This window comes from Cebus imitator, unplaced genomic scaffold, assembly GCF_001604975.1.
Source record: "Cebus imitator isolate Cc_AM_T3 unplaced genomic scaffold, Cebus_imitator-1.0 Scaffold128, whole genome shotgun sequence".
NCBI lineage: Eukaryota > Metazoa > Chordata > Mammalia > Primates > Cebidae > Cebus > Cebus imitator.
Genome location: NW_016107443.1, coordinates 4,572,427 through 4,579,330, shown reverse-complemented (window position 1 = coordinate 4,579,330; position 6,904 = coordinate 4,572,427).

Genomic DNA, 6,904 nt, shown 5'->3' with positions numbered 1-6,904 from the left:
CTAGGTTGAAGTCCTACAGCAGGAAGTATGTTAGCTAGGTTGCTGAGAAGGCAGAGTACTGTAAATGGGGAAGTCTGGATCTTGCTTTTCTTTGGAAGGATTAACATCTGCCCTTTGCCAGTAAGAGGTCTTGAAAGATAGACCCCTTCTCTCACACACCTGATGCCATATTAGAGAGGAGCAGAGGAAGGGGTGTAACTCTTACTGGTTGAGCACTTAACTGAGTCACCCAAGTAGAGACTATTTACCTACAAAGACATTTTAAGTTAGGGATTGAATTGAGGTAATAAATTGAATTCAACCTTGTTTCCCCTCCCTACTTCTAACTAGAGGGTGGAGGCTCCTAAGGCAAATCAGAGCAGTCAGAGAGAAAGAAGAAAGCTACAATTTTCACTTGATCTTAGCCAAAAGGCCAAGAAGTTATGAAAGTTACAATTTTCTTTGCCCAGCTGAGCATAGCCCAAGCAAATGTGAAACATTGTCACCTATGTATGTATTACATGCTCTTTTATCCTCTTTTTGCCATACACAATCAACAAATGCATTGTTAGTTTTCAATTTCACAAAAGGCATGTCCTGTTTTGCTTGCGGTATCTGGTCTCTAGCTGACACAGTGGTGTGCTTTCTACAATGTTTGCATCTAACAAGATAAAGTTGGCCACAGACTAAAGTAGCAGGTGCCAGGAATATGACCACTGTGATTATAAATTTGTTGATGTCTCCTTACAGTTCTTTCAATATTTACTTACAATGTTCTGAGCTGGTTAATTAGGTGCTATTCACCAAACATAACAACCTGTTCTACCCATGTCCTGGCCTCCTATGAATTGGATAGGGCCATGTGTCTAATTGTGGCCATTGGATAAGAAGAGTAACTTTGAGGCTGGGGCAACTTGTTGCTGATATGTGACTTTCCAGACCTCCTTTTCCCTCTAGTGTGGCAACTGGTACAGTTTGACATGGTAGCTGATCCACAGACTAAGGTTCTGAGTCACTATGGTGGGCAGAGCTGCCAGACAACCCGTGATGGACATGTAGCATGAGTGGGAAATACACCTTTGCTGCTTCGGGTTGTTTGTTACAACAACATAACCTACTCTATCCCATCTGAGATAGGTATTTCAAAGAAGGAAAGTAACTGACCCAAGATATTTCTCCTTAAGAGGACATTCTTTCTTCTAATGGTTCACCTCTTCTCAAGTGAAATAAGTAAAGACCATTAGGAAAATACAGGAAACAAAATGCAATAAGAAAAGAGCCACAGTTCTATTCTGTAGGCATTGCTAACATTTGATGTATTTCTTTTTTTATGTAGATAGTTCATGCTTACTATAGAAATATCAAAAAATACATACAAGCAAAATGAAAAAGAAATCTCCTTATAATTCTACCATTCAAGGACAACCAACTACTTTTGCAGAAAATATTCTTTTGGACTTCTATTTATATATTAACATACACATTCTTACCTCTTCCTATTCTTTTAAGGGATTTTTAATGTGTCTACCCTTTTAAACTTGAATTTTCACTTAATATATTATGAACATGTTGTCTTGTTAATAAACGTGTTTTAACATCATTTTGTTGGCTGCTCAAATTTCCACTGTATTGTTGTATCATAATTGATTTTTACGAATCCCTTATTATTTGAGTTGTTGGATATTTGAGTTCTTTCCACATTTTTACTTAAAAAATTTAAGTTGTTTCTACTTTTTTACATGGTGATTAATTTCCCTGTAACAGGCTGGGTGTGGTGGCTCACACCCGTAATCCCAGAACTTTGAAAGACAGAGGCAGGAGATCACTTGAGCTCAGGAGTTCAAGACCAACCTGGGTAACATAGGGAGACTCCCCACCCCCATTATCTAAAATTTTAAAAAAATTAGCTGGGCATGGTGGCATGTGCCTATGGTCCCAGCTACTCAGGAATTCAAGACAGAGGTATCACTTGAACACAGGAGCTCAAGACCAGCCTGGGCAACATACAGAGACCTCATTTCTATTAAAAATACAAAAAATTAGCCAGGTGTGGTGGCACCTTCCAGTGATCCCAGCTACTTGGGAGGCTGAGACAGGAGGATTGCTTGAGCCTAGGATTCGGGATCTTAGAAGTGGAATTTCTGGGTAAAGAGGTTTGATTATATCAATTTATAGGATTTTTGCTTGATTTCTTATGCTATTATAATCATGTAGTGAGTATGTTTTCATATTGTTTTGTTTTTTAATGAAAATATTTCCCCATGTTATCACATGTGTTCTATAAAAATAATTTTTACTATGCTTATGTAGACATAAAGCTGAGTTAAGTCAGTGAATTTAATCTATCCATTCAACTATTTTGGTTGTTGAACAGTTAGGTAGTTTATAGTTATTCACTGTGGTAAATCACACATCTCTTTGTAGAAAGCCTAGTATATATTTAGGATTATTACTTTAGAACTTTAGAATAAATTTCCAGAAAAAGAATTCCTGCCTCAAAAGGCATGGACTTTAAAAAAATTTTTTTAAAGAGATGAGATCTTGCTCTGTCACCCAGGCTGGACTGCAGTGGCGCAATCACGGCTCACTGCAGCCTCAACCTCCTGGGCTCCAGAGATCCTCCTGCCTCAGGCTTCTAAGTAGTTGGGACTACAGGCATTGGGCATGAAGTTTTTGAGGTTGATGAGTGTCGATAAACTGCTTTCCAAACTAGTTATATCATTCTACATTGTAATGTGTCATGTCTTATCATGACAAATTAGAGGCTAGATCTTAGAACATTCTGATGGATTCCAGAACAATCTTTCATAGGGATCTTTAAAAGGAAAAAAATTCCCTTCTCTGTGTTCCAGGTCAGCTTTTCAAAGATAGAAAAGGCATTTAAAATATTAGGAAGGGTAATGTGTTTGAACTCTTGTTGCACAGGTTGGAGTGCAATGGTGTGATCTCGGCTCACTGCAACCTCTGCCTTCCAGGTTCAAGTGATTCTCTTGCCTTAGCCTCCCCAGTAGCTAGGACAACAGGTGCCTGACACTGCCCAGCTAATTTTTGTGTTTTTAGTAGAGACGGGGTTTCACCATGGTGGCCAGGCTGGTCTTGAACTCCTGATCTCAGATGATCCATCTGCCTCGGCCTCCCAAAGTGCTAGGATTATAGGCATGAGCCACAGCGTCCAGCCATAAAACAATTTTTTTAAGAAAAGGAGCAGCAGAAAGGAAGGCTCATGTAAGTCCTATCTTTGTGTGAAAGAAAATATAACATCGAAAGAAGGAATTCCTCATACAAAACAAACGATACCTACAAGCTGGACTTCAAACTAATGTTTTGTGGTTTTTAAGAACCAAGGCTTCCCCTGACTTCAATTGTTGAGATGACTGTAAAATGACAGTAATCTATTCTTTCCTCTGTAGGAATTCTAACAAACAGAGAACCAGTTTGTGTTGTATTTAAGACATCAAGGTGCTTGGTGTAGAATAGGGTTTCTTAACCCCGGCATTACTGACACTTTGGGCTAGAGCATTCTTTGCCGTGGGGGTTGCCCTGTGCACTGTAGGATATGTAGCAGCATCCCTGACCTCTACCAAGGATGCCAGTTGCACCCTGCCCCCATGTTGTGACAACCAAAAATGTCTCCAGACACTGCCAGGTGTCCCATGGGATGGTATATTTAATTCTATTGTATAAGCCCTGGCTATGTTCAGATGAATGACAGATAGAAAAGATGGTGAGCTTGGACACTGATGTCCTTTAACAGATATTTTCATATTAATTTCACTTCATTTTTTAGCTTGACCTGATACATTTTGAGAAAAATGGATATCTCAGCAACTAAAAGGAAAAATAAAATGGACATCAATTGATAAGTATTCCAAATCTGTAAATCGAATGTGTGGGCTCCATATAAATTACAGTAATCTAAAATTTTAATGAAGATAGTTTTCTAGCAAAATAGCAAGTAGAAAAATGAATTCACTCATGCAATTACCTATGAATAACAAAATTTTATCAGCAAGTGGCTTTTTCCATTTATCAAGTAAAATATAAAGTCAGATGTCTAGGTTTTCTAAGGCATCACAGAAACAATTTCAAAACTACTCTGTGAATTCTACTTTCAATCTGGAAAATTTACATGGCATTTCAAATAGGACAAACTAAAAGTCCCATCACAATCAGAATAAAGGACACATTTGAACTGAAACCGTTAAGAAAAATGTTGACTAATAAAGATCGGCAGTCTTGTCTTTACTCTTAAAATTTAAAATAATTGTTTCTAGATTGTATTCTAATATTTGTGCCAATACATTTAGCTAAAAAGATTTTTTACAATGTATATTTTCATATATATTGCAGGATGTTTTTCCTAGTACATTATGAACTAATCTTTCCTACCCTGTGATACCTGACATTTGCCAGGAGAACCTGTGGGTGTTTAAACTGGCAAACTCCCTTTATGTCATTGTTACAAAGATTTTCTTATATGCTTGTGCTTAGGAACACGCCCTTCCAATATCTTAGAGAAAGTTAGTTAATATTTTGTGTAAAATAGGTTCCTCCTGGACTGTATTTAAAATCACATTGAATATGTTAAGGTGCTTTCAGCTGTGAATAACAATATCCAACTACAAGTGGTATATCTGGCCAGGCACAACAGCTCACGCCTATAATCGCAGGTGTTTGGGAGGCTGAGGCAGGAGGATCACTTGAGCCCAGGAGATCAAGACCAGCCTGGGCAAAATAGCAAGACCTTGTCTCTATAAAAAAATTAAAAATTGGGGCCGGGCGCGGTGGCTCAAGCCTGTAATCCCAGCACTTTGGGAGGCCGAGGCGGGTGGATCACGAGGTCAAGAGATCGAGACCATCCTGGTCAACATGGTGAAACCCCGTCTCTACTAAAAATACAAAAAATTAGCTGGGCATGGTGGCGCATGCCTGTAATCCCAGCTACTCAGGAGGCTGAGGCAGGAGAATTGCCTGAACCCAGGAGGCGGAGGTTGCGGTGAGCCGAGATCGCGCCATTGCACTCCAGCCTGGGTAACAAGAGCGAAACTCCGTCTCAAAAAAAAAAAAAAAAAAAAAATTAAAAATTAGCTAGGCATGGTGGCATGTGCCTGTGGTCCCAGCTATTCAGGAGGCTGACGTGGGAGGATCAGTTTGATCCAAGGAATTTGAGGCTGCTGTGAGCTGTGATCACGCCGTTGCACTCTAGCCTGGGCAACAGAGTGAGACCCTGTTTCAAAAAAAAAGGGGCATATCCAACAGAAAGTTGTATCATTTTATCTAATAAGATGTTTAGAAGGTATGATGGTTAATGAGTGGCAACCTGATTGGATTGAAGGATGCAAAGTATTGGTCTTGAATGTGTCTGGGATTGTGTTGCCAAAGGAGTTTAACATTTGAATCAGTGGACTAAGAAAGGCGGACCCACCCTTAGTCTGCGTGGGCACCAACTAATCAGTTGCCAGCGTGGCTAGAATATAAAGCAGGCAGAACTGGTCTAGCCTCTCGCCTACATCTTTCTCTCATGCTGGATGCTTCCTGCCCTCAAACAACAGTCTCCAGGTTCTTCAGTTTTGGGACTCTGACTGGCTCTCCTTGCTCCTAAGCTTCCATATCACCTATTGTGGGACCTCTTGATTGTGTGAGTTAATACTTAATAAACTTCCCTTTATGTATCTATATCCTAATAGATCCTAATACTTAATAAACTTCCATCTATCTATCTATCTATCTATCTATCTATCTATAAATTCTATTAGTTCTCTCCCTCTGGAGAACCCTGACTAAAACAGAAGGTGATGGTCCCAAGCTAAACAGTGTCATCAGTGATCCAGTTTCTTTCCATCCCTGTATGTTGCCATCTTCAGCACGTTCACTTTGTCTACTGCCTAATGGCTGCAATATAGCTTCCACAGCTCCCATGAAATAAAATGCCTATGAAATGGCAGGAAGGAAGAGGTGGGGTAAAAAAGCTCTTCTTGACTATCTCTTGCTTTCATTACCATGAAAAAATCTTTCTAAAAGCCTTTTGGAAGAGTGTGGCTGAAAGGTTAATTTGACCAGATGGGTCACGTGGCCACCCCTACCTGCCAAAGAGGCTGAAAGAGAGTGTCTGGCATTTTTAGCCCCTCTCATGGGAAGCAGGCCCTGCCAGAAGGGAAAGAGAGAAATCCTTTTGGGTAGGCAATCAAAAGTGTGTGTAAAATCATACTTTTGGAGAATGTTCCTTAGTCTAAAAATAGTAATGTTACAAACAAGCATTCTAAATAGCTACCTCTTCTCTATATTTTCTGGGTTTTTATTGTTGCTTGGTTTTTTGAGACAGGTTTTTGAGACTGGGTCCTCCTCTCTCACTCACGCTGGAGTATATTGGTGTGATCACAGCTCACTGCAGTATTGAACTCCAGGGCTCAGGCAATCTTCCTGCCTCAGCTTCCTGAGTAGCTGGGACTACAAATGCATGCCACTATGCTTGGCTAATTTAAAAATAAATTTTTTTTGTAGAGGCAGAGTCTTGCTATGTTGCCCAGGCTGGTCTTGAACTCTTGGCCTCAAGCTATCCTCCAAAAGTGCTGGAATTATAGCTGAGTGTGGGCCACTGTGCCCAACCTATATTTCCTGTTTTGATTTGAAAATTAAAAATGAAACTTAAGAAACACAATCAAGTATGGGAAATGTTACATCCTATGTAAAACAACTGTCAGTATGTTGGGGTGATAAGTAAGTTACTAGGATAAAAGCCAACTTGATTTCCCCCTTAGTAAGGCAGATCCTTTGAGATCCTGTGTGTAGTCTTATCTCTACAGACTTTGCACATTTAAAAAGATGTGCTCATGGTGTTTATGTGCTAATGGGAAATAATTTAGTATGTTAAACAACTTTTCTTTCCAGGCTGCCTCCAGTTATTTCTTGTTTTTTTTTTTTTTTT